Source organism: Euprymna scolopes, chromosome 25 (assembly GCF_053919585.1).
Source record: "Euprymna scolopes isolate OS-2025 chromosome 25, ASM5391958v1, whole genome shotgun sequence".
NCBI classification, from domain to species: domain Eukaryota; kingdom Metazoa; phylum Mollusca; class Cephalopoda; order Sepiida; family Sepiolidae; genus Euprymna; species Euprymna scolopes.
This window is the reverse complement of record NC_136506.1, coordinates 105,138,535-105,164,100: the sequence shown is the minus strand read 5'-3', so window position 1 is coordinate 105,164,100 and position 25,566 is coordinate 105,138,535. Positions and strand designations below refer to the sequence as shown.

Here is a 25,566-nt window from a genome sequence, read left to right as displayed (position 1 = left end):
ATATAATGTATGTATGTATGTATGTTTGCATGTCTGTCTAAAGCTTTCGACAAAGGCGACAGATTTTACGAAGATTAGGATCGTTTTGAAGTTCAACCTTTCATACGACAAATATCGAAAAATTGGCTAAAAACATTAATATCTTCACCTTTAACTGTGCACTTTTCTACAGGGGGGGGGTCGCTTTTTTCGCCGATATTTTTTAACGTTATCCTCTCCTTTCGATTGTCTAGCCTTAATTTAAACGTGAGTCACTTCCGGTTTGGCGGTACTCGTAACCGTAAAGACGTCAGGAGTTTTTCCCGTTCGAGCCTGCCTTCCTATTACCACTTTTTTTTTGATAAACATACACACCTAAAGACCCGGGCAACGCCGGACTGAAATACTAGTATATCTATAAAAGTGAACGTGTCTGGGTGGTTGTGTGCCTGTGTGTGTGTGTCTGTGTACATTTCCCTACGCAATAACTCTGTCAATTTAAAGTCTACAGGCTCGAAATTTGATATACAGGGTTCTGAGATTTGGGAAAATCTATGTGATTGGTTTTTGGCCAGAAATTTAGCTGTTAAGGGATCAAATTTCAACGATTTGACCTTTGAGAACTCTACCAAACTCCTCCGACAATTTTTGGTGTAAATAATTGAAATTTTAGATATAGGTACCTTGGGCATGGATGTAACTTATTAACTTGATTTGAGGCCAAAACAATAAATGTTAAGGGGCCATAATAGGGGTCGAATTAAAAAAAATATTGCCCCCTGCGGTCTCTACCAAATTACTCAGACAATTTCTGGTCTAAATATTTGAAATTTTACATAAAGTGTATCCAGAGATAGGGCAAGTTTTTAATCGATTTGGGTTGAAATTTTGTAGTTACCAATATATAAATTTATGTATGCATGTTTTCATGTCTGTGCAAAACATTCGACAAAGGCGACGGATTTTACTAATATTAGTATCGTTTTGAACTTCGACCTTTCAGAGGACAAATATCGAAAAATTGGCTGAAAACAGTAATATCTTCACCTTAAACTGGGCAATTTTCTACAGGGGGAGTCGCTTTTTCGCCGATATTTTTGAAAGTGATCCCCTCCCTTCGATTGTTTAGCCTTAATTTAAAAAACAGATCACTTCCGGTTTGGCGGTGGTCGTAACAGCATAGCCATCAGGTTTTTTCCCCGTTCTTTTCCTCCTTCGCGGAACGGGTTCGAGCCTGCCTTCCTACTACCACTTTTTTTTTTTAGCTCAACAGACACATCCAAACATCCGGGCAGCGCCGGGCTGAAATGCTAGTATGTCTATAAAAGTGTGTGTGTCTGTGTACATTTCCCTAACAAATATCTGTCATTTTTTGATCTAAAGACTCGAGATTTGGCATAAGGAGTATTGATATTTAGAAAAATCCTTTTAATCGGTTTTCGGTCGAGGGTTAAAGTTCAACGATTTGGCCTTTGAAACTCTACAACACTCCTCCGCTAATGTTGTGTGTAAACACTTGAAATTTTAAATGTAGGTTACTTGGGCATGGATCAAACTTTTTAATTTGATTTGAGTCCAAAAAGTAAATGTTAAGGTGTTACAACTGAGGTCAAAGTTAAAGAAAAATTGACCTCAGAGGTCTCTACCAAATTACTAAGCCAATACCTGGTCTAAACATTTGATATTTTACATAAAGGGTATTCAGAGATGGTAACAGCTTTTAAATTAGTGTGGGTTGAAAATTTGAGCCGCCAAGGGGGTCAAAGTTCAAAAGATTGAATCTTTTCTGTTTCTAGCAATCTAATTTTCGGTCTAAACATTTGAAATTTATACATAACGGGTATTCAGACATGCGGCAAGCATTTTAATCAGTTTTGGCGCGAAAATATGGCTGCCAAAATGTAAACGCAGAAAGAGTTGACCTTTGCAGATTCTACACAATTCCCCTGCCAATATTGGGTCTAAAGACTTGACATTTTAGATGTAGATAACTTAGACATGGGAAAAACCTTGTATTTTGATTTGAGAGCAAAATAATAAATGTTGAGGAGTCAAAATTGGGGTCAACATTTAAAAAAAAATGACCTCTGCAGTCACTACGAAATTACCCAGACAAATTTTGGTCTTACATAAAGTGTATTCACATGCAGGAAAAATTATGAACAGTTCATAGAGTTGAAATGCTAATATAATAATAAATACGAAAATCTGCATTAATAAAAATCATATTTAAGCGTATTTTAGACCGGGCAATAATGGAGGCCTTCTAGTACGTGTCAATCGCTTTATTGCAGATAAGTAAAATATCAATATTTCACTAAATATACGTTACACAAAATGAAAATTATATCATCAAATGACTCCTTTAAGGGTAGTTATTTCAAACAATCTTATCAAAATCATGCGATGTTCATGAAGTTATGATATTTTATTCATTATTGAAGAATTTCCACTGTCCATCGCTTTATTGTAGGTCTCTTAAAATGGTGTTTTAAGGCAAAAATACAATGTCTTATCTTGCAAACTTTAATATTTATTACATTTTTTGTGAAAAAATAATAAACAAAACATTTCCTAGGTATGGGCCGCATATAAATTAATCATTTATCGACATATCCGCCATTTTTATTAAAACTTAAAACAATGTTTTGCTCCCCGAAGAAGTCAATTGTTAGATCTTAAAAGGAATTATGGCTCTACCAATATCAACTATGTTCCTTTACAAGACATCATTTGCTCTCCTCACTCATAAACTCCTCTTTTTAATATTGACCAGAGATATAAAATAAGGTTAAGGTTTGGTGAACACGGTGGTCAGGTCATGAGAGTTTCCCCAACGAATTTCTACGCTTCAAGGAAGGTTGTAGTCGCCCCAAGCAGAATGAGATGGTACATTGTCATGTATAAAAATCATCTGAAAACAAGTTGACAATGGTAAGTCCTCTAGTCATGTCGACAAATGATTATCCAAAAAGGCCGTGTACGCATTTCTGGTAAGCTTTACACCATCCCATTCTGATTGGGGCGACTGCAACTTATCCCCAATGATTCCAGGTCAAAACATGATGCCTCCCCTTCCTTGTTGGCGATGAACTGTGTATCGAGTCGGAGTTCCGTTCGAGTTTCAAACTTTGGTCCATCTATCCGGACCGTCAAGAGTAGCATGGGCCTCATCCCTAAATAGGACCTGTTGGAAATCAATTTTCATGTAAATCTGTGTTCAAGCAATTTGTTTTTTCCCTATGTTGTTTGGGCCCTGTCGGTGGGGCATTAGAATACGCCGACTGTCCCCCCCCCACCTGCAGAGGATAAAAGGCCCTCAATGGGGGTCCTGGATATGACCTTAAACTATATCCAGTGGTTAGGCCCCAGCTTGTGGGCTTTGGGAAGTGTAGAGCCACCCTTTAATTACCAATGCTCCCAGGTCCACTCTGACCCGGAGTGGTAGTACCTGCTAGGGTCTCAACTCTGGGTTAAATAGAAACCGACGTGAAAACAACTAATATATTCTATTAAAATTTTTTTTCTTCAAAATCTTTGGATTTGGCATTAAATAACCCGAAAAGGGTTGATATGCCGTAAAACAAAAACAACCAACCAACCAACCCTATGTTGTTTGCTCAATGGAGGCATTTGAAGAGGTTTGATGTTCCTTACAATCTCGTTCAACACATTGAATCGGACAGGTCTGGATCTTGGAGCGATTCTAGCTTTTGCAAAAACGAAAACACTGGTGCTGTTTGCATTTTGCAAATATCACGATCGGAAAGGTTTCTCCTGGTGCTTTTATTTTTCTGGATTTGGTGTTCGGTTTGTTCATAAATACAGCCAAGGTTTTTGGATGCCATTCCAGCTCCGTTGCTAAATTTTTGATGGACAGTCCTTCTGCAGGTCCAGCAACTGTCGATTGCTTTTAAATAACATTTATTTGCCTAATTTTTTGGCATAGTAACAGATCTGCAATAAAGCGATGTAGAGCAAGATTTCTTCGATAACAAATAAAATGCCATAACTTCGTGAATATAGCATGAATTGGAATAAAATTTAGGGAAATAAGTAAACTTAAAGCAACAATTTGATGGTACAATTTTCATTTCTGTGACGTATAGTTAGGGGAATTTTGATATTTTACTAATCTGCAAAAAAGCGATTGACACAGTTTATCTATAATATAAAGCTGAGTGTGTGTGTGTGTGTGTGTGTGTGGTCACGAATAGGCTCCTATATGGTTGACTATTAAAAAAAAAACTGATTACATATAATGATAGAAGATGTATCGAGACACAGGAATGGGTATGTTTGATCTGGCAGAACGGTGGTTCATTAAAATTGTGGGGTCTGAATTCGCACCTGGTCCACAAAGTATGGAAATAAAAAACTAAAAAAAATTAAAAAAAGGTTTTTTATATAGATGTATATAAGAATACTTTGATAAGTATGTTTTAACTTAAATATGGACGGTATAATAAAATTGTGGGGTCTGCGTTCGCGCCTGGCCTCCATGGAATGGAAATAGACACAAACTTTAACAAAGACTTTTCATATCTATCTGCGTAAGTATACTTTCATAATTATGTTTCAGTTTGAAGAAATATTGTATAATAAAATTATGGGGTGTTCGTTCGCACCGTACCTCCATAGAATGGAAATATGTCACAAAGTTTAACAAGGTTTTTTAATATAAATCCACAGAATATTGTGATAAGTGTTTCAGTGTGAACAGGTATGGTATAATAAATTATGGGGTGTATCTATTTTATTTTTACTTTCATCATATTATGCTTTGGTTTTGATACCCCCAAATTCGAAGCTATCTCTTTACAAACCTTCCTTTTCATAACTTATCATACTTTAATAACTCAGAGTCCATTTTCTGTAGGTTGTTTTTTGAACCCAGTCAACGACGGGTACTTTTGTTAGTATATATATATACATATATATATATATGTATATGTGTGTATATATATATATATATATATATATATATATATATATATACATAGTTATTGGTTAATCCTTTAATTTTTAGCCTTGCAGCAAACATGTCTTTATATATATATATATATATATATATATATATATATATATGTATGTATATGTATGTTCGAAGTAAGATCACATGTTATTCGGCCATTCTTATATGCAGATGATTATTTTTATAAATCAAAACTTGTACGATTTTTATAACAAATGAAATCTTTTAAGGGATATGTTTTTCTTATGTAACGTAATATTCTTTCTTAATATAAATATAACTTACTTAGAATGCGGTTAATGACTCTATTCAGTTGCTAGAGTCATCTTATCTCTTACTCTCTTATTCAAACATCAATTCCTTTCATTAGATTTGAAGTGTTTTTTGTTTTTTTGCGCCCGATATCCAAAATAGACTTTTTCTTTCATTTTCCCCCATTTTCATTAAACCGCCGTAAAATATATCAATTTACTTGAAGCGGCCAACATTTTTTTCCAGTTATGCAATTCGAACAGAAGTGACTCTTTCTAAACCTTCTGCATAGTGTTATTAGAAAAAAAGGAGCGCGTTTTCCGCCATTTCCACGACATGGGCGACAAGTTCGTGGACAATAATCCAGTAAATAGATAATACCTTAAATAGTAGATCATTTTGGAGCGATAATGGCCATTATGCTAGGCTAACTATAGGAAAGTCCAAACATGTCTGGCTACATTGTCATGGAAGATAACAATGCTATATAATATGCAAATGTGTTTTCTTCATGTATGTTGACACACCGGTTCTTGTCAGATTAAACAACGATGAAGCTCGCCAGTACCGGATGCGTGACTATTTGGGAAGATTAGGCGCTGTATGTGCTGTCTGCTTATCTTGGCTTTGTTTCCAGTACTTCTCAGTTTCTACTTACCACTGGAATTAAACATCTCCAACTCATGAGATGTGTGGCTTGAAATTGCGCAACTCGTGCGTCAACAAAATTCACAGACAGCCCCCCCCCGCTTACAGTGGATATCAGTAGTCTGCCAATATTGAGTGGAGCCTTTATTATTATTATTATTATTATTATTATTATTATTATTATTATTATTATTATTATTATCATTATCATTATTATTATTATTATTATTATTATTATTATTATTATTTGTGTGGCATCCGTCAGTCGAAACGACTATGGATCAGCGCCGTATTAAGATGTTGCCTGTTTGCATCCTTTTGTGTGACTGTAGAGACCAATTCTTGATTTGCATAGTCTGCCACAGCCTTGACATACGAAGGTTGTTATGCAATTTGCCGCTTCGTCCGGCTGTTCCGCCTGTACACTCGCTCTTCTCCTAGCTCTCTTTGCAGCATTTTCAACATGGAGAGTCCTCTCGCTTTTATTATTATTATACTTATTATTATTAATAATATTATTATTATACTTATTATTATACTTATTATTATTATCATTATTATTATTATTATTATTATCATTATTATTATTATTATTATCATCATTAATATTATTATTATTATCATCATTATTATTATTATTATCATCATTATTATGATTATTATTATTATCATTATTATTATTATCATTATTATTATTATTATTATTATCATCATTATCATTATTATTATTATTATCATCATTATTATTAGTATTATTATTATTATCATTATTATTATTATTATTATTATTATTTCTTCTTATTATTATTATATATGCACTGCATTTTAAGAAAACAAGTATTCAATATAATATGCTTTTATTTAAACGACAGCACTTATTTTATTACAGGCATCTAAAAAAGAACAGAAAAATTTAAACTGAGTAAGTTAGCAAGACAGGAACAAAAACAAAAGATCACTCGAGAGCCTGATTTGACAAGCGGGCTGGTGGTTGCCGATCCCTTCGATTGTACTATATTTTATGATATGATTTGATTCGAATTGTTAAATTTTCAAATCAACCTTTCGAAATATTATTTTCAATGATGCGGCCAAACTCTGTATATATATATATATATATATATATATATATATATATATATATATATATATATATATATATATATATATGTAGTTGGCAAAAAGAAATCCGCCCTTGTAATTTTTTCAAAAACTATAAATTTTAGCTAAATTTAATGTAACTGTTTAAACAAACTATACCTCACCTGATTGGCCTTTAGTCTTCTAAAATGTAATCTGTCCATATTTGGCTTTTAATTGAAATATTCTAGTGTTCACGTGAATTAAAAAAAATAACTTCAAATTGAGGAGGACATAATAAAGTCCGCACAATGGAAAATTGTTATTTAAATGTAACTTTTGGGCATTAATGAAACACAAATACAACAGCAACAGAATGAACTAGTTAATGTTTAGTAGCATAGCCCTTCTGCAATTTGACAACCTTCAATTATTTGGGAATTCCTTGAATAAGACTGCAGCAGTATCTCGTGGAAAGGGCATCTCACTTTTCTTTATTTTTTGTCAAAGGTTCTTCCAAATTTGAAATATTATCATTGCGTAGCTGTTGATTGATGTATGTCATATATATGTATGTATTTCGATACGATTACGGCCTGGATGTGATGCAGGCAAATCCAAACACGGATTATCATGCTCTTCCAGAAACCTCCGTACATTTCTCACTGTGTGAATGGGAGCATTATTCTGCATGAAGATGGGATTATCATCAAAATTCTGACCAAAGTAGGGTAGAAAATGCTCAGTCAACAGATACATGTACTTGATCAAATTAATTCGACCTTGCAAGCGAACTATAGGCCCTGCACCATTGGTAATAATAATGCCCCACACCAACACTGAACCTCCGCCATCTCGCAGCGTTGAAACTGACACTGAGGATGAAATTCTTCGTCTTTCCTGCGACGGACGTACTGCCTACCATCACTGCTCAGACTATTGAACTTGTTTTTGTCGCTAAAAAACACTTTTGACCAATATTAAGAGCCATGATCTTCATTGAATCTGACGAAGCGCTGACTGGTCTTTACAGAAATCATTGGCTTGCGTCAGCAATGACACAGAATATTTTTTTACTGGTGTGTAACGTAAAATATTCCTTGGTAAAAATATTTTTTGCAAATTTTTATCTAGAAGAGACGAAATTCTATTTTTTTTTTTCAGATTTCTCGATTTTCGATACTTATCAGATAAATTTTAGTACAATACATATCTAAGAACACTGCCAGACATATAAATTACTTTTGTCTGAAATTCTCAAATTATGGATAAAGCCATTTCGGAGCTTCACACACAGACACACGCACACAAACACACACCCACACACTCAAAGCGACTTATATATATATATATATATATATATATATATATATATATATGTATATATATGTATATATATACATATATACATATATATATATATACATATATACATATATATATGTATATGTGTATGTGGGTGTGTGTATATGTGTGTGATGATAATAATGGAAATAGTATTCAGACAAAGTAGAGAAATAAAAAAGAAACGGACCGAGTTATGTATTCATCAACGTTTCGCCTTTATTTCAAGACTTCCTCGAAATAAAGGTTAAACGTTGATAGACAAATAACTCAGTTTGCTCCTTTCCCTCCTTTCGCCCTTTCTCTCTCTTTCTTTCTTTCTCTGTCTCTCTGTCTTTATCTCTCTCTATATATATATTATACTATAATATATTTTTTTAAATACGAGGTGTTTTATCCTTTCGAGAACGTTCAGTTCATATATATATATATATATATATGTGTGTGTGTGTGTGTGTGTGTGTGTGCGTGTGTGTGTGTGTGTGTGTGTGTGTGTGTGTGTGTGTGTGTGTGTGGATATGTGTGTGTGCTACCTACAAACAATACGAGGAATCTTGTTAGTCTTTCTAATACGATTCCAGAATAAAACTCCAGCAAATATGTTGATGCAGGATTCGGTATGATATCTCTAGAAAAAAGACGTAAGAATGTACTTCCGGAATACGTCGTGAATATAGGTATTTCCGGTATACGACGTGAGTTAAATTTTGACATCAACGCATGTTAGGTGGGAAGCTAGGTTTGAAAACATAAATAAACAAAATACACCTTTCGTTGGCTTGTAGACAATTACTTTTCTTGTCTGGCGGATGAAAAAAAGTTTTATTTTTGTCTTATCGGGACATCTGAGATTTGGCAGAGAAGGAAAAAGATAATCACGATTAGTGTTGCCAATTGACAAAAAATAATAAAAAAAAGTATTTTACCAACAACCAAGCCAGAACCTGTACATATTTGTAATTTAAATAAATGTTTTACTATCGCTATACAAAACTGGCAAATGTTATGAATTACAAAAGACCTCGTCAGGCGATACCAGGTATTCATAACTAATTAGCGAAGCGAATGCTATGATTGTGTAACGATGAAACGTGTTTTTGTAAAGAAAAAATATATCTTATATATGTGTTTGTAAATATATATATATGTGTGTATATATATATATATATATATATATATATATATATCCACTAATAAATAAAAGTCACTTTGTGTGTATGTATATGTGTGAGTTTCTTTTTCATATCTCTCGAAACGGCTAAGTCCATCTTTGCAAATTTAACTCAAAGTCAATTTATTTGATCGGCAGGTTTTTTTTAGAGAGGTTTTGTATAAAAAAGTAGTCGATAAATATCACGAATCGGGGTAATAGAAATATTTTTTTTTATTTTTTCGGGCCGGTGTAACGTAAAATTTCCCCTGTAAAAATTATTCTTTTTTTATCTTAAAGTGAAGTAATAATATGTTTAAGATTGCAAAGTTCAATTATCAGCTGATGTAATATTTTAAATAAACACAGATGGAATTTGATGAACGACGTTATCATTTTTATATTTTTATATTTCTTTTTGCGAATTACTTCATCAGAAAAATGATTCTTTCTAATATATAATAATTAATAGATAATTAGTTCTATGATAATAGATAAACAAGCTGCATAAATAAAGATATCATATTTACGTGTATTTTATGACCGACAAAACCGGTTGGCGAGCTAGTATATAACGTTCACATTTACATAGCATTCGATTTGAGCTAACGTTTGCATGGCATTGAATTGGAGCTAACTTTTACAAAAAACTGTATTCAAGCTAACGTTTACAAAGAATTGTATTCGAGTGTACATTTACAGAGCATTGTATTGGAGCTAAGGTGTACATAGCATTGGATTTGAGCTAACGTCTACATAATATTGAATTTAAGCTAACGTTTACATAGCAGCGCATTTGAGCTAACGCTTACATAACATTGCATTTGAACTGACCTTTTCATAACATAGTATTTGAGCATAAATTTACATAACATTGTATTGAAGATAACGTTTACATAACATGTTTTTAGCTAACGTTTAGATAACATTGCTTTTGAGCTAATGTTTACATAGCATTGCATTTGAGCTAACGTTTTCATAACATTGCATTTAAGCTAACGTTTACATAACATTGCATTTGAACTAACGTTTACATAGCATTGAATTTGCATGTGAGCTAACTTCTACATAGCATTGTATTATTAGCTAACGTCCACATAGCATTGCATTTGAGCTAACGTTTACATAACATTGAATTTGAACTAACGTTTACATAGCATTGTATTTGAACTAAAGTTTACATAACATTGCATGTGAGCTAACATTTACATAGCATTGTATTATTAGCAAACGTTTACATAGCATTCAATATTGAGCTAACGTATTGAGCTAACGTTTACATTACATTGCATTTGAGCCAAAGTTTACATAACATTGCATTTGAGCCAAGTTTATTGTTTCTAGGCTAGCGTTTACATAGCATTGAATTTGAAGTAAGGTTTACATAGAATTGCATTGGATCTATAGTTTACATAACCTTGCATTTGAGCCAACGTTTACATAGCATTGTATTTGAGCTAACGTTTACGTAGCATTAGATTTGATCTAACGTTTACATAGCATTGCATTTGAGCTAACGTTTACACAACGTTGCATGTGAGCTAACGTTTACATAGCAGTGTATTTGAGCTAACGTTTACATAGCATTGAATTGGAGCTAAGATTTACATTGCATTGCATTTGAGCTAATGTTTACATTACATTGCATTTGAGCCAAAGTTTAAATAACATTGCTTCTAGGCTAACGTTTACATAGCATAGCATTTGAACTAAGGTTCAAACAGCATTGCATTGGATCTAAAGTTTACATAACATCGCATTTGAGCTAACGTTTAAATAACATTGCATTTAGGTTAACGTTTACATAGTATTGCATTTGAGATTACGTTTACATGACATTGCTTTGGAGCTAACGTTTTTATAGTATTGCATTTGAGCTAACGTTTATATGGCATTGCATTTGAGCTAACGTTTACATATCATTAGATTTTAGCTAACGTTTTCATAGCATAGCATTTGAGCTAACGTTTATATGGTATTGCATTTGAGCTAACGTTTACATATGATTAGGTTTTAGCTAACGTTTTCATAGCATTGTATTTGAGCTAACGTTATCATAGCATTGCATTTGAGCTAACGTTTACATAGAATTGTATTTGAGCTTACGTTTACATAGCATTGAATGTGAGCTAACTTTTACATAACATTGCATTTGAACTAACGTTTACATAGCATTGCATTTGAGCTGACGTTTACATAACATTGCATGTGAGCTAACTTTTACATAGCATTGTATTATTAGCTAACGTCCACATAGCATTGCATTTGAGCTAACGTTTACATAACATTGAATTTGAACTAACGTTTACATAGCATTGCATTTGAACTAAAGTTTATATAACATTGCATGTGAGCTAAGATTTACATAGCATTGTATTATTAGCAAACGTTTACATAGCATTCAATATTGAGCTAACGTTTACATTACATTGCATTTGAGCCAAAGTTTACATACCATTGCATTTGAGCCAAGTTTATTGTTTCTAGGCTAGCGTTTACATAGCATTGCATTTGAAGTAAGGTTTACATAGAATTGCATTGGATCTATAGTTTACATAACCTTGCATTTGAGCCAACGTTTACATAGCATTGTATTTGAGCTAACGTTTACGTAGCATTAGATTTGATCTAACGTTTACATAGCATTGCATTTGAGCTAACGTTTACATAACGTTTCATGTGAGCTAACGTTTACATAGCAGTGTATTTGAGCTAACGTTTACATAGCATTGAATTGGAGCTAAGATTTACATTGCATTGCATTTGAGCCAAAGTTTAAATAACATTGCTTCTAGGCTAACGTTTACATAGCATAGCATTTGAACTAAGGTTTAAACATCATTGCATTGGATCTAAAGTTTACATAACATTGCATTTGAGCTAACGTTTAAATAACATTTCATTTAGGTTAACGTTTACATAGTATTGCATTTGAGATTACGTTTACATGACATTGCTTTGGAGCTAACGTTTTTATAGTATTGCATTTGAGCTAACGTTTATATAGCATTGCATTTGAGCTAACGTTTACATATCATTAGATTTTAGCTAACGTTTTCATAGCATAGCATTTGAGCTAACGTTTATATGGCATTGCATTTGAGCTAACGTTTACATATCATTAGATTTTAGCTAACGTTTTCATAGCATTGTATTTGAGCTAACGTTTTCATAGCATTGCATTTGAGCTAACGTTTACATAGAATTATATTTGAGCTAACGTTTACATAGCATTGCATTTGAGCTAACGTTTACAGAACATTGCATTTAAGCTAACGTTTACATAACATTGCATTTGAACTAATGTTTACATAGCATTGACTTTGAGCTAACCTTTACATAACTTTGCATGTGAGCTAACTTTTAAATAGCATTGTATTATTAGCTAACTTTTACATAGCATTGCATTAGAGCTAACGTTTACATAACATTGAATTTGAACTAACGTTTACATAACATTGAATTTGAACTAACTTTTACATAGCATTGCATTTGAACATACGTTTACATAACATAGCATGTGAGCTAACTATTACATCGCATTGTATTATAAGCTAACGTTTACATAGCTTTCAATATTGAGCTAACGTTTACATAACATTGCATTTGAGCCAAAGTTTACATAACATTGCATTTGAGCCAAGTTTATTGTTTCTGGGCTAGCGTTTACATAGCATTGCATTTGAAGTAAGGTTTACATAGAATTGCATTGGTCTATAGTTTACATAACCTTGCATTTGAGCCAACGTTTACATAGCATTGTATTTGAGCTAACGTTTACATAACATAAGATTTGATCTAACGTTTACATCTATTGCATTTGAGCTAACGTTTACATAACGTTGCATGTGAGCTAACGTTTACATAGCAGTGTATTTGAGCTAACGGTACATAGCATTGCATTTGAGCTAACATTTACATAGCATTCCATTTGAGCTAACATTTACATAGCATTCCATTAGGGCTAACGTTTACATTACATTGCATTAGAGCCAAAGTTTACATAACATTGCTTCTAGGCTAACATTTACATAACATTGCCTTTGAACTAAGGTTTAAATAGCATTGCATTTGATCTAAAGTTTACATAACATTGCATTTGAGCTAACGCTTAAATAACATTGCATTTAGGTTAACGTTTACATAGTATTGAATAAAAGCTAACGTTTACATAGCATTGCATTTGAGCTTACGTTTACATAACATTGCGTTGGAGCTAACGTGTTCATAGTATTGCATTTGAACTAACGTTTACGTAACATTGCATTTGAGCTAACGTTTACATAGCATTGCATTTGAGCTAATATTTATATAGCATTGCATTTAAGCTAACGTTTACATAGCATTAGATTTTAGGATTACCTTTTTTTAGCATTGCATTTGAGCTAACGTTTATATGGCATTGCATTTGAGCTGACGTTTACATATCATTGCATTTGAGCTAACGTTTTCATAGCATTGTATTTGAGCTAACGTTTTCATAGCATTACATTTGAGCTAACGTTTACATAACAGTGTATTTGAGATAACATTTACATAACATTGCATTAGCGCTAACCTTTGTAGTGTATATTACGATGTGATTTATATAGGTTTCCAGACTTTTTGTACAGGCACTTAAAAAAGTCGTAGACACTTGAAAATCTGCTCAGAAATTTATGATGTTCCCTTTTGCTGCATCACGAGCATGATCTATATGCACTGGCTTCCCACTGGACAGAGAATCTAGAAAGAATACTGTTAACGTTTTAAGGGCGTTCAGGAATAGATTCTGTCGGAAGAGACCAACACACTTGAAATCGGGTCAGTGACATTTCTACCAAGGCAATGCACCAGTTCGCAACTCTATCCTTGACCAAGCTGAGCATCAAGACAGTAACGATCTATCTTCCTGTAAATTTTGGTTATTCTCTACGCGCAAAGAAAAGGGATTTTCTTTATTAGACAATTGAGGAGATGAAAGAGGCTTTTACGAAGGTCATTGACATACTCACATAAGAGGCTTTAATGATGCCTTCCAGAAATTGTTGAGGAAATACAAGTGCATTACAGCCGGAAGTGATTATTACGAGGGGGACTAGTTTCATGTGTGTACTATCAATAACAAATCCAGAAACTTAATGAACGTACCGTGTACTTTTGCTGACGGAAACATAACGTAGTCTCTGAGCTAGTATTTACATACCGTATTAAATCGCTTCGTATATAAACTAAATGTACGTGACATAATATTTGAGATAGGGTATACAAGTCGTATCTGAGCTAAGGTTTATAGCATTGTATTTGTACTAAAAAAACTACTTATTATAGTATTTGAGTTCACGTTCACATGTCATGATATTTTAGCTACCATTTACCTCTCATCATATTTAAGTAAACGTTCAAATGTTAAAATATATTATTATTGGATCAGATTTAGGTTAAGATCATACAGGCCGAGTCACAGAAAACGGATGATTTTAAAGTTTTGTTTTATTTTATAAACATCTGTTAAGCGTGACTCGCCCTGTATCTTTAGCAAAATGTCCATATCAGCGTATTTTGAGGTAACAATTACCTGGGATTTTATATCAACTAAAGTTTACAAAAAATGAAAAAGACATAGTTTCGTATGAAATATACAGACATGTATATATATATATATATATATATATATATATATATGTATATATATATATACATACATATACAACGCTACCATTCGTGTCATTACTAAAAATAAAACTTTGCATTGCTTTTGTATATCTCAATATTTAACGAATAAATAATAAATAGTAACCTACCTTGCCCTTGCCTCGTTTTGGATCCACAATCTGTAAAGTATCATCTTCCGGTACTCTCCATTTGCGTCCGCCACCGCCACCTCCTCCCATCACTGAACTTCCGGCATTCATTGTGAATAGTTTGGCTTAATAGCACAATCTCTAATAAGTATTGTTTTTAGTAAGATCGATTACAATTTGGCAAGAATTTTGTCGGTATCTGTAGCATACAAACACACATGTATATGCATAAAGGTGTGTGTATAAATATGTAAAAATGGTATAGTATTTTTTGTCCGACTCTTAAACTTGGAGGGAGATTTAGACACACGGGTTGTTATAAAAAGATGCAGCGTCACAGCCAATCATTCGATTTGAGATGAACAGTTACGGGTTTGTATAAAAGGCAACAGCACATTCTTGTATAATTTCGAAGGTCAAAGAAAATATAAATCGCACCTTTTTCCAGAAAAGACCTTTGGAAGCCAATCCTCTACGAATTATGAAATATCTATAAATGCGGCACAAAACTAATTATAATTAACTGATATTTCATTAAATTTGTAATTGATAATTTATTTTTTTTTTCACTATATTTGTCATACAAAAAAGGCAAAATCTCATGCAGTTCACTTAAAATTACAAAATCAGAAATCAGAAAGATAGAGAAAACTCTAAACTAAAGAATTTGTTCTTGGAAATCATTCTAAATTCTTAGATAAACAATAATTGTTGGTGTTGAAAGGAAAAGTCGTATCTTACTGCTTGTAATGTTTCTTTCTTTCTTTTTTTTTAATTCCGTCGAAGAGACAATCTGTCCACGTAAATACGTGCGTGTGAAAGGGGTGGGAGTTGGACGTTTTTGGTTTAGAAAATTGTTTAGAAAATTGAAGACGGAGGGTTCCTCGCTTTGAAGGCGCCAGACTGAAAAACAAAATAAGAAAAACAAAACACTTTAAGCAAAAAACTTTAACAAATTAGCAAACAAACAAAAAAAACTATGAAAATATACATTTTTGGATATATACAGAATGTTAAAAATGTGGAATTACTTTTTTAAGTAATACAATGAACTGATGACCGAATAGATAAAATCTAAAATAAAATGTTTGATAAAATAAGCAAATGATTTTAGTCAGTTGAAGTATTTTTGTCTATTATTATCTCTGTATCCATCTCCCTATTCTCTGTCACTATATATAGCTATAAAAGTGATAATGTGTGTTTGAGGACAATTCTTAACCTTAACGAATTTTTGAATTATATAATTTAAGTTCGGTATATAAGATATTCAAACGTGTGGAAAAAAATTAATCCGTTTTTATCCAGAAAAAAAAGGCTTCCAAAGGGGTCGAAATTGAAAAATTAGTACGTGAGGGGTCATCGGATTTAAATTTAATTGCTGTTTTACGAATGCGTATGCGTGAATAGTTCATATTACAGATTATTTATCTTAAGGATAAGTAATTTAAAAACAACTTTAAATAAAATTTTACGCTATAGTCAACGATTTTATTTACCTACACGCCTGTCATTTGGTAAATAAAGTATTCCGGACCGTGGAAAACCTTTTAAATGTTTCTAATCCGAAAAAGAAAACGGCTGCTCAACACTTCAAACTGAAAAAATTGTACTTTAGTTTGTCAACTGCTTCAATAGGTTTTCAAATACCTTTTAAAGATCTTGGCAAGCTGGTTTGAAATTTGTCGTACTTGATTACTTGGGTTAGGTTTTGGTTTTGATTTCAGGTCAATAATTTTTTTATACTTACAAAAAGTAAACTGTTAAGAAAAATACTCGCAAGCACATAATCTTAGATTCTTTCTGGGTTTCACTTCATTTTCTAAAGAAATGCAACGTTATATTTAATACTGAGAAACTATAGGTACATCTTCTGGTATATATATATATATATATATATATATGTATGTATGTATGTATATATATACATATGTATATATATATATATATATATATATATATATATATATATATATATATACATCTATTCTATAAAGGAAAGTAATCTGTGTATTTGTGTGTGCATTTTTATGTCTGCTAAAAACGTTTAAGAGCCGAATCCGACCGCGTCAGACCCAGTACATTTTAAAGACCAATACCTCAGATGCATAATATGTAAAAATTAGAAATATATATATATATATATATATATATATATATATATATATATATATATATACTTGAAGGCCGCCCGGCGTTGTCCAGTCTAAAAATACACCTAAATATTCTATTTTAATTGATGAATAATTCTTATTTGTTATAAACAGAAATCCTGTCGGTATTAAAAGTAATGTTAAATTTCCTTAAAAAAGATTCTTAATAAGACGTGTAAAGTAAATTAAAGTAGATAAAAAAATTCGTTTAATATATAGGTGTGTCATTACACTCACACATATTCTGACCTTTCCCTTAACACATCAGAAGAATTGTAAATGTTAACTGAATTAAAGGAATAAATTGTAAGATGGTCAACATCATGAAATTTGAAATACAGAATATTGTCATTTATTCATTACATGCTCTGTAATTACATTGAGCTGCTTAAATAAAGACTGATAAATATATAAAGAGAATATAAGCGAAGAAATGTATTTCCACAGGAATATATATATATATATAAATATGTATATATATATGTATATATATGTATATGTATATATACTTTTACTTACTTTTATCCACGTAATAATATTTAATAAAAATTATTTTAAAAAATAATAAACAAAAATACGTCCTATTAAAAATGTAAAAAAGGGAACATAACACTTTTCTTATAAAAGCAGAGCGGAAAGACAGAAGGAAATACAACAGAATTATAATAATAAAATAAATAAACTAACACTCTACCTATCTACCTACATACCTATATATATATATATATATATATTTATCTATGTATCGATCTATCTATCAATCTATCTATCTATCTATCTTTATATACATGTATATACTCACACAAACACACGCACACACATATACATATATATATATATATATATATATATATATATATATATACATACATACATACATAAAACTTATTTCTGAACTTTTTTTCCCAAATTAGTGTCAATGGAATGTTTCACTGAACGATTATTTCCTCTTAAATGTAAAATTCGTAACTTATGTAAACTTTAATTTCATTTTCAACTCGAACGTGCTAACTTAGCGACTTGGAAAACTCGGTCAGAATAGCTTTTTTTCTTTTTTTACATGGGGGTCACCACTTATCAAGACCCGAAGGCCACTCAGGGATAAGGGTTATTGCTTGTCCACTAATCAATGAGATAGTATTGTAGAAATCATTAGTATTGGTGTTTTTGATAGAGTGTCTTACTTAAGGGGGCGGTTTGTCAGGGGTTTGTTTATGCTGGACTTGAAGACGTCCAAGTTGTAGTCAGGTGGGAAACAGGCTAGCGGCAGAGAGTTCCACTGGCGTACAGTTCTAAGAAATAAGCTTTGCTCATGGAATCTACGTTTGGATTTAGGCACAGATAAAGAGTGGGGAAAATTATTGACAGTAGTTTCAGCCAGACGGGTGTTTCTTGTGAAAGATTGGAGAGGGGGACGAGGGATCGGAGCTCAGACAAGCACCTGCCATGAAAATAGGGATAACACAAAGACAGGCTTGTAACGTCTTTTCTGTGGAAGAGAGGTTGCAGGGAAGAGAAAAGGGCATCCCCATAAACCCACGAACATAATAGATATATAGAGAGATATGATAATATATACATATCTATATATATTTGTGTCTGTAAATATGTGTGTATATACATATATATATGCGTGTGTGTCGTGTGTGTGTGTGTGTGAACAACTTAGTCATATATATATATATACGTATGTATGTGTGTATTTGTATTAGTCCTCGTGTATATATATATATATATATATATATATATATACTTCAATGTATTGGCGTTCGTGTATGTGTATCCAACTCTCCTACAACCCACACGATAGAACCGATCATGACCAAATTGTTTATGATGATGGTCCTTCGCCTTGAGATAGTTCACACTATATCCAGGTGAAGGTTAGAGGTCAAATACCACCTATAGCCCACATCGCGTTACCAATCATTACCAAATCTGACATAATGATGGTCCCTAATCTGAGGATCGTGCACTCTCCTTTCTATATATCTATAAAGTAGATAAAAATGTTGACTACCTTAAAGTAATAGTTGCTTATATATCATCCATTTATTTCACACACACACACACACACACATACTCACACAGACACATAGAAGAATATATATATATATATATATATATATATATATATATATGTATATATCATCCATTTATTGCAAGGATGCGCATACAGGAAAGTATCTTTTCTTGAACACACACACATACTCACACAGACACATACAAGTATATATATATATATATATATATATATACATATATATAAATATATCATCCCTTTATTGCACACACACAGACACACACATACTCACACAGACACATAGAAGTATATATATATATATATGTATATATATACATATATCATCCATTTATTGCACACACATACTCACACAGACACATAGAAGTATATATATATATATATATATATTAATATATATCATCCATTTATTGCACACACACACAGACACACACACATACTCACACAGACACATAGAAGTATATATATATATATATACACATATATCATCCATTTATTACACACATACTCACACAGACACATAGAAGTATATATATATATATCAATATATATAATCCATTTATTACACACACACACACATATATATATATGTGTGTGTGTGTGTGTTTGTGTGTGTGTGTGTGTGTATGTGTGTAATAAGAATTACAGTTAAGTTTACCCAAATAATCCAGGATAGTAAAACTAAAGAAATTTTTATAAATGTTGAAGAGTTAATATTTACAAAGTAATCTCAACGAGATGTAAAAGCTCGATTAAAACCGAATAGGAAATAGAGGTTATAATAGGAGCAAGTACTAAATAAAACATGTTAAGAAACCCCTTGAAAAAGAGTTAAAACATATTTAATTTTAAAAAAAGAAGCACAAAATAAGTGGATAGTCCTTAATCCCCGGAGTTTCGAAGAAATACTTTCTGTTCTCAGCAGAGGGTAGGATTTAACAAAATGCGGGATCGGATTTTGCTTGCAAAAGCATTTGATGAAACTACAAGTAAGTCATAGATCTTACTTGGTAGCAAATAATGAAGCAGGGGGGATATGTCGAAGAGAAAGGTTATTTCACGTGAATGAATAGTCTAGTGTATATATATATATATATATATATATATATATATATATGCGAACTTTTTTTAGCGGCACTGTATATATATATATATATATATATATATGTATATATATATATATATATATATATATATATATATATATATATATATATATATTAAAACAGGTAGACCAGAGGGCACCAAATGTCTCCTTAAAAGTTATCCGTTTGCACGCCTAAGTTTACCATTTCAGAACGAATGCAAATCTTTTTTTTACATGACATTTGACAAAACCTTCCGTGTTGCTTTTACTGGTTCTCTCAATTTATCTTTCTTTTTTTATTTATCGTCACCTCGTACGCATGCGCAAGCCTATTTACGGTTTTTACTAACTGACTCATACAGAAAATCCGCTTGCTGGAAATAAACCATGAGCTACCGACAAAAATAAAATCGTAAATACATACAGATAACGTGTGCTTATAGACTTACATATAAATGGTCACACACGTACACACACACACACTCATATATATATATATATATATATATATATATATATATATATATATATATACATCTATATATATACTAGCGGGCCACGTGGAAATTCTATTATGGACCCATTCATATGTAATATATTGATGTTGGCATTCTTTAAATGTTCAGCGTAAATGGAGACGCTCTGGTACTATTGAAACCTTTTTGAGAAAACTGCAAAAGTATTTATCTAAGCTAACAGGGACGCCTAGCGTAGTCTGGTCGTAGAACACGCTTTAATGTTTCATTTTAATATTTGCTGAGTTCTTATATTTAATTATAGAGTCAATGTTCTATCGATTTTTATATATTATAAAGATGCGATTTCAAAATATATATCCATTAGGTTCCTCAGCTTTTATCGGGCCCGAAATAATAACTTATAAAACATATATATATATATATATATATATATATATATATATATATATATATATATATATATATATATATATATATATATATATATGAGTATCTTCAGCTATAATCGGTTTGAAATAGAAACTTACAAAGAATTCCCGATAAAAGTGTTTCTAAAAAAAAAAAAAGATTACTGGAGTACCATCAGCTATAATCGAAACCGAAATCAAAATTTCTGAAAAATTCTTGGTAAAATTGTTCATAAAAATAGATGGTAAAAGAGAGAGAGAGAGAGAGAGAGAGAGAAAGAGAGCGAGCGAGAGAGAGAGATAATACGACTGCCAGCAACTACTGTAAAAGAGTAATAAAAAATGCAAGAGAGCTATATGCCCAGTCTGTTAAATCCAAGGTAGCTGATCAGCTGCTTGGTTCCCATCAGTTTTGGCAAATAACAAATAGGATCCTGAACAGAAGTTTGCGTTCTATCCCAACCATTATCAATGGACCAGAGGTCATCTCGTCAGCGTCAGACAAGGCCAAACTATTTGCAAAGAACTTTGAAGATAATTCTACCCTATGCGACGAAGGCCATCAACTCCCCATATCCTCCTATAACATAGAACAAGCTAGGTAACATAGAAATATCCGTGCATGAGGTAGCCAAGCTAATCAAGAACCTAGATTCCAGTAAAGCAACTGGCCCTGATGGCATCCCAATTATAGTGTTAACAAAGCTTCAACCAGAACTTGCTCCCATACTTACGAAACTATTTAAGCACTGCCTTAAGGAGAAGTGCTTTTCGACTCCCTGGAAGACCTCATCAGTTTGCCCCGTATTTAAGAATTCAGGTGATAAGTCATCTCCCTCTCAGTACAGGCCAATAAGTCTCCTGTGTGTTATGAGTAAGTTGCTGGAATCCATATTAAATAGAGAAATAGTCAACCACCTCAGCAGAAACAACCTTCTTAGTGACACGCAATATGGTTTCCGTTCTGAAAGATCTACCGCAGATGTGCTGATGGTTATATCCCACAGGATTAGTGAATCTCTTGACAAAGGCTTTCTTTCTAGGGCAATTGCTCTTGAAATATCAAAGGCCTTCGACAAGGTAATGCATAAGGATCTACTTCACAAGATTTCCAGCTACGGTATCACTGGAAATGTTTTTTCAATCACTAAATCATTTCTCTCCGATAGGCTCATAAGAGTAGTGGTAAATGGACAAAAATCAGAGGCCTGCAATATAAATGCTGAAGTCCGTAGGGGTCAATCCTGGGCCCAACTCTCTTCCTGATCTACATCAATGACCTCCCTTAACACATATTTAAATCATTCGTTGACACATTTGCTGATGACACAACCATCTACGGCAACACATCAAAGGCTGTAAATGACAAAGTTCTCTCTGATTCTCTCTCCTCTGATCTCGAGCGCGTGGTTCAGTGGGGGAAGACATGGCTGGTTACCTTTCATGCATCCAAAACAAAACTGCTATCCTTACATCATCAACGCTCTGATCCCCATCTGGCATCAATTGTGATGAATGGCTCTCGTCTGGGTGAGACCCCGTGTTTTGACAAGCTTCTGGATTTGACCTTTACACCTGATCTGAAATGAAACAAGTACATCAAGTCTGTTGCCAAGGTCGCTGGAAAGATGGTGGGATCCTTCTACCGCTCCAGAAGATATCTCACTACTGATGCAATTCTCTATCTATATAAGAGCCAAGTACGTCCAAGGATGGAATAGTGTTGCCATATCTGGGCAGGAGCTGCTAAACACAGCCTATCCGCCTTGACAGAGTACAAAATAGACTTCGTGGCTTAGTGGGGGTTGCCCTTTTCTCTACCCTGCAACCTCTCTCCCACAGAAGAGACGCTGCGAGCCTATCCTTGTTTTATCGTTATTTCCATGGCAGGTGCTCGTCTGAACTACAATCTCCGGTCTCCCCTCGCCAATCTTTCACGAAAAAGACCCGTCTAGCTGAATCCACTGTGAAAAATTTCCCCCACTCTATATCTGTGCCCAAATCAAAACGTGGATTCCATAAACAAAGCTTCTTTCTTAGAACTGCACGCCTGTGGAACTCTGTTCCGTCTGCCCGCTTCCAACCGGACTGCAACTTTGAGGTCTTTAAGTCCAACGTTAACAAATTCCTTATCAACCGCCCCCTTAAGTAGACACTTCATCAAATCTCCACACTATCGTAATGTACTTGCAATAACCCTTATCCCTTAGTGGCTTCCGGGCCTTGATAAGTGGTTATCACTGTGTAAAAAAATACGAACATATAACTAGATACAGACCAACGATCAAGCGATATAAGACAGTAAGATACATATAATAATATATAAAGAAAACTATATCGTAACAGCAGATACCCCGAAGACTAAAAGTAAGAGATAAATATATATATATATATATATATATATATATATATATATATATTCATTGTCAAAATAGATATATTTGGTTATTGGTTGGAAAACCTGAGATATTTTTTTATTTGAAAAGACTCAACAACAGGAAAGTAAGAATGTTAGAATAATATATTGTACTGATCGTGTTGAGACCTGCGGTTCTCTGAAGACGTGACCCCCTCCTCCACCCGTATGGCGCTGTTTGTTAAGAGTGATTGGGACTTTTGAAAACTTACTAAGAACTGAACGATATTTGTAAAAACATTGTACATAAGTTCGTGAATTAATTCTCGTAGAATAGAATTTCACGTGTCTGTTTTTTTCTTTCTGCCTGCGGCTTCGATATTTGCTTTCAGTATACAGGATTCAATATAACGACCCTCTGAGAAGAAACTGACGATCTGATCCGACGTTTTCAGGCAAAAGAGATCCTAGCCAACTTCATCAGAAAAGTGTTACATTGCTTCACAGTTACTTGCTTGAGTTACATCTGTTACTAAATTAACTGCTTGCTCCACACCTTGAGTATATAAAGCATAATCTAGCAAGTCAAACATTTCGCCCGTTTATAATAAAATAGCGGGACCTGTGGAAATTCAACAGTCGACTCTTTCATATGTAATATATTGATGTTGACATTCTGTGGATGTTCAACGTAAATGGGGACGCTCTTATATTATTGTTGCTCTGTTGATAAAACTGAAAAATTATTTATCTAACATAGCAGAGACGCTCGACGTAGCCTGGTCACAACATACGCTTGAATATGATATTTTAATTTGTGCAGATTTGGTATAAAGTGAATTGTCTATGGATTTTTTTATATATTATAAAGCTGTGATTTCAAAAATACAAAAATATCGATATCACTTGTGGGCATCAACTTAAATCCAAACTGAAACCAAAATGCCCGAAGAAAAGTATATATATATATATATATATATATATATATATATATATATATATACAACCTTTGAGACTTTACACGACCAGTCGCCACAGTCGATTGAAAATTTTGAGGGGCGACTAAAAGTCGTAAATCACTCGTCCGGCAGTCGATAAAATTTCTTTAAATAAGGAAACGGGAAAAACTCATTTATTTTACGACCTTAAAATATGCGGTTACTTAGAATGGCCTATGTCTCATTATTTGTGAATCTTTCATCTCTAGCTGTAAGACCGTTGGAATATCGTATTGAAAAAAGAGTGGTCACGCTAAAGGTCAACAAGAGACTAAATTTACACATTTGGCGTGTAGTCAAAATGTCGCCTTCATTTAGCTCTCTGATTTTGAAATTCATTTGGAAAAAAAATTATTCGTCGCTACAACTACATAGACTTCATGCTTATAAGAGTAAAGACGAACATTTGAAAGAGGGAAAAAACGCATCGTTCCGTCAAGCACGCACGGAAAATTAAAGTATACAAGTAAGTAATCATATTTTTCTCAATTATATAAATTCAGATATTTGCATACTCTTTTTTGCACAACTTTCAAACAATCATCGATACCCAATTTTTAAAATAATGTTCTAAATTTTAGAATGTTGTTCCGAAGTGAATTCTTTGTTTTAATAGAAACAAAAGAGACCAGTTTCTGTTCTATACGAAAGTTTTTTTTCCATAAATTACAAAGAAAAATTGAGCGTTTAAATTTTAAAAAATATATTAAACCATGGCGATTTTCTAAGAAATCTATTTCATTTCAGCTAAATGTTTTTTTTTTTTTAATACCTGAGATTCGGACCACGGAGATCTCGTACCAGAGGATTTCAGTCCACAATCGTGAATACCCG

The 25,566-nt window shown here is 32.9% G+C and overlaps 1 long non-coding RNA gene across 1 annotated transcript in view; it reads right to left on the bottom strand.

The window, feature by feature from the left end:
* The window catches only part of LOC145247552 (uncharacterized), a 367,452-nt gene that overhangs the window by 153,838 nt on the left and 188,048 nt on the right, over nt 1-25,566 (bottom strand). Inside the window, exon 2 of the long non-coding RNA XR_013863279.1 lies at nt 15,212-16,114. This is a non-coding gene — a long non-coding RNA (uncharacterized LOC145247552). The remainder of the gene's footprint in view (nt 1-15,211; nt 16,115-25,566) is intronic.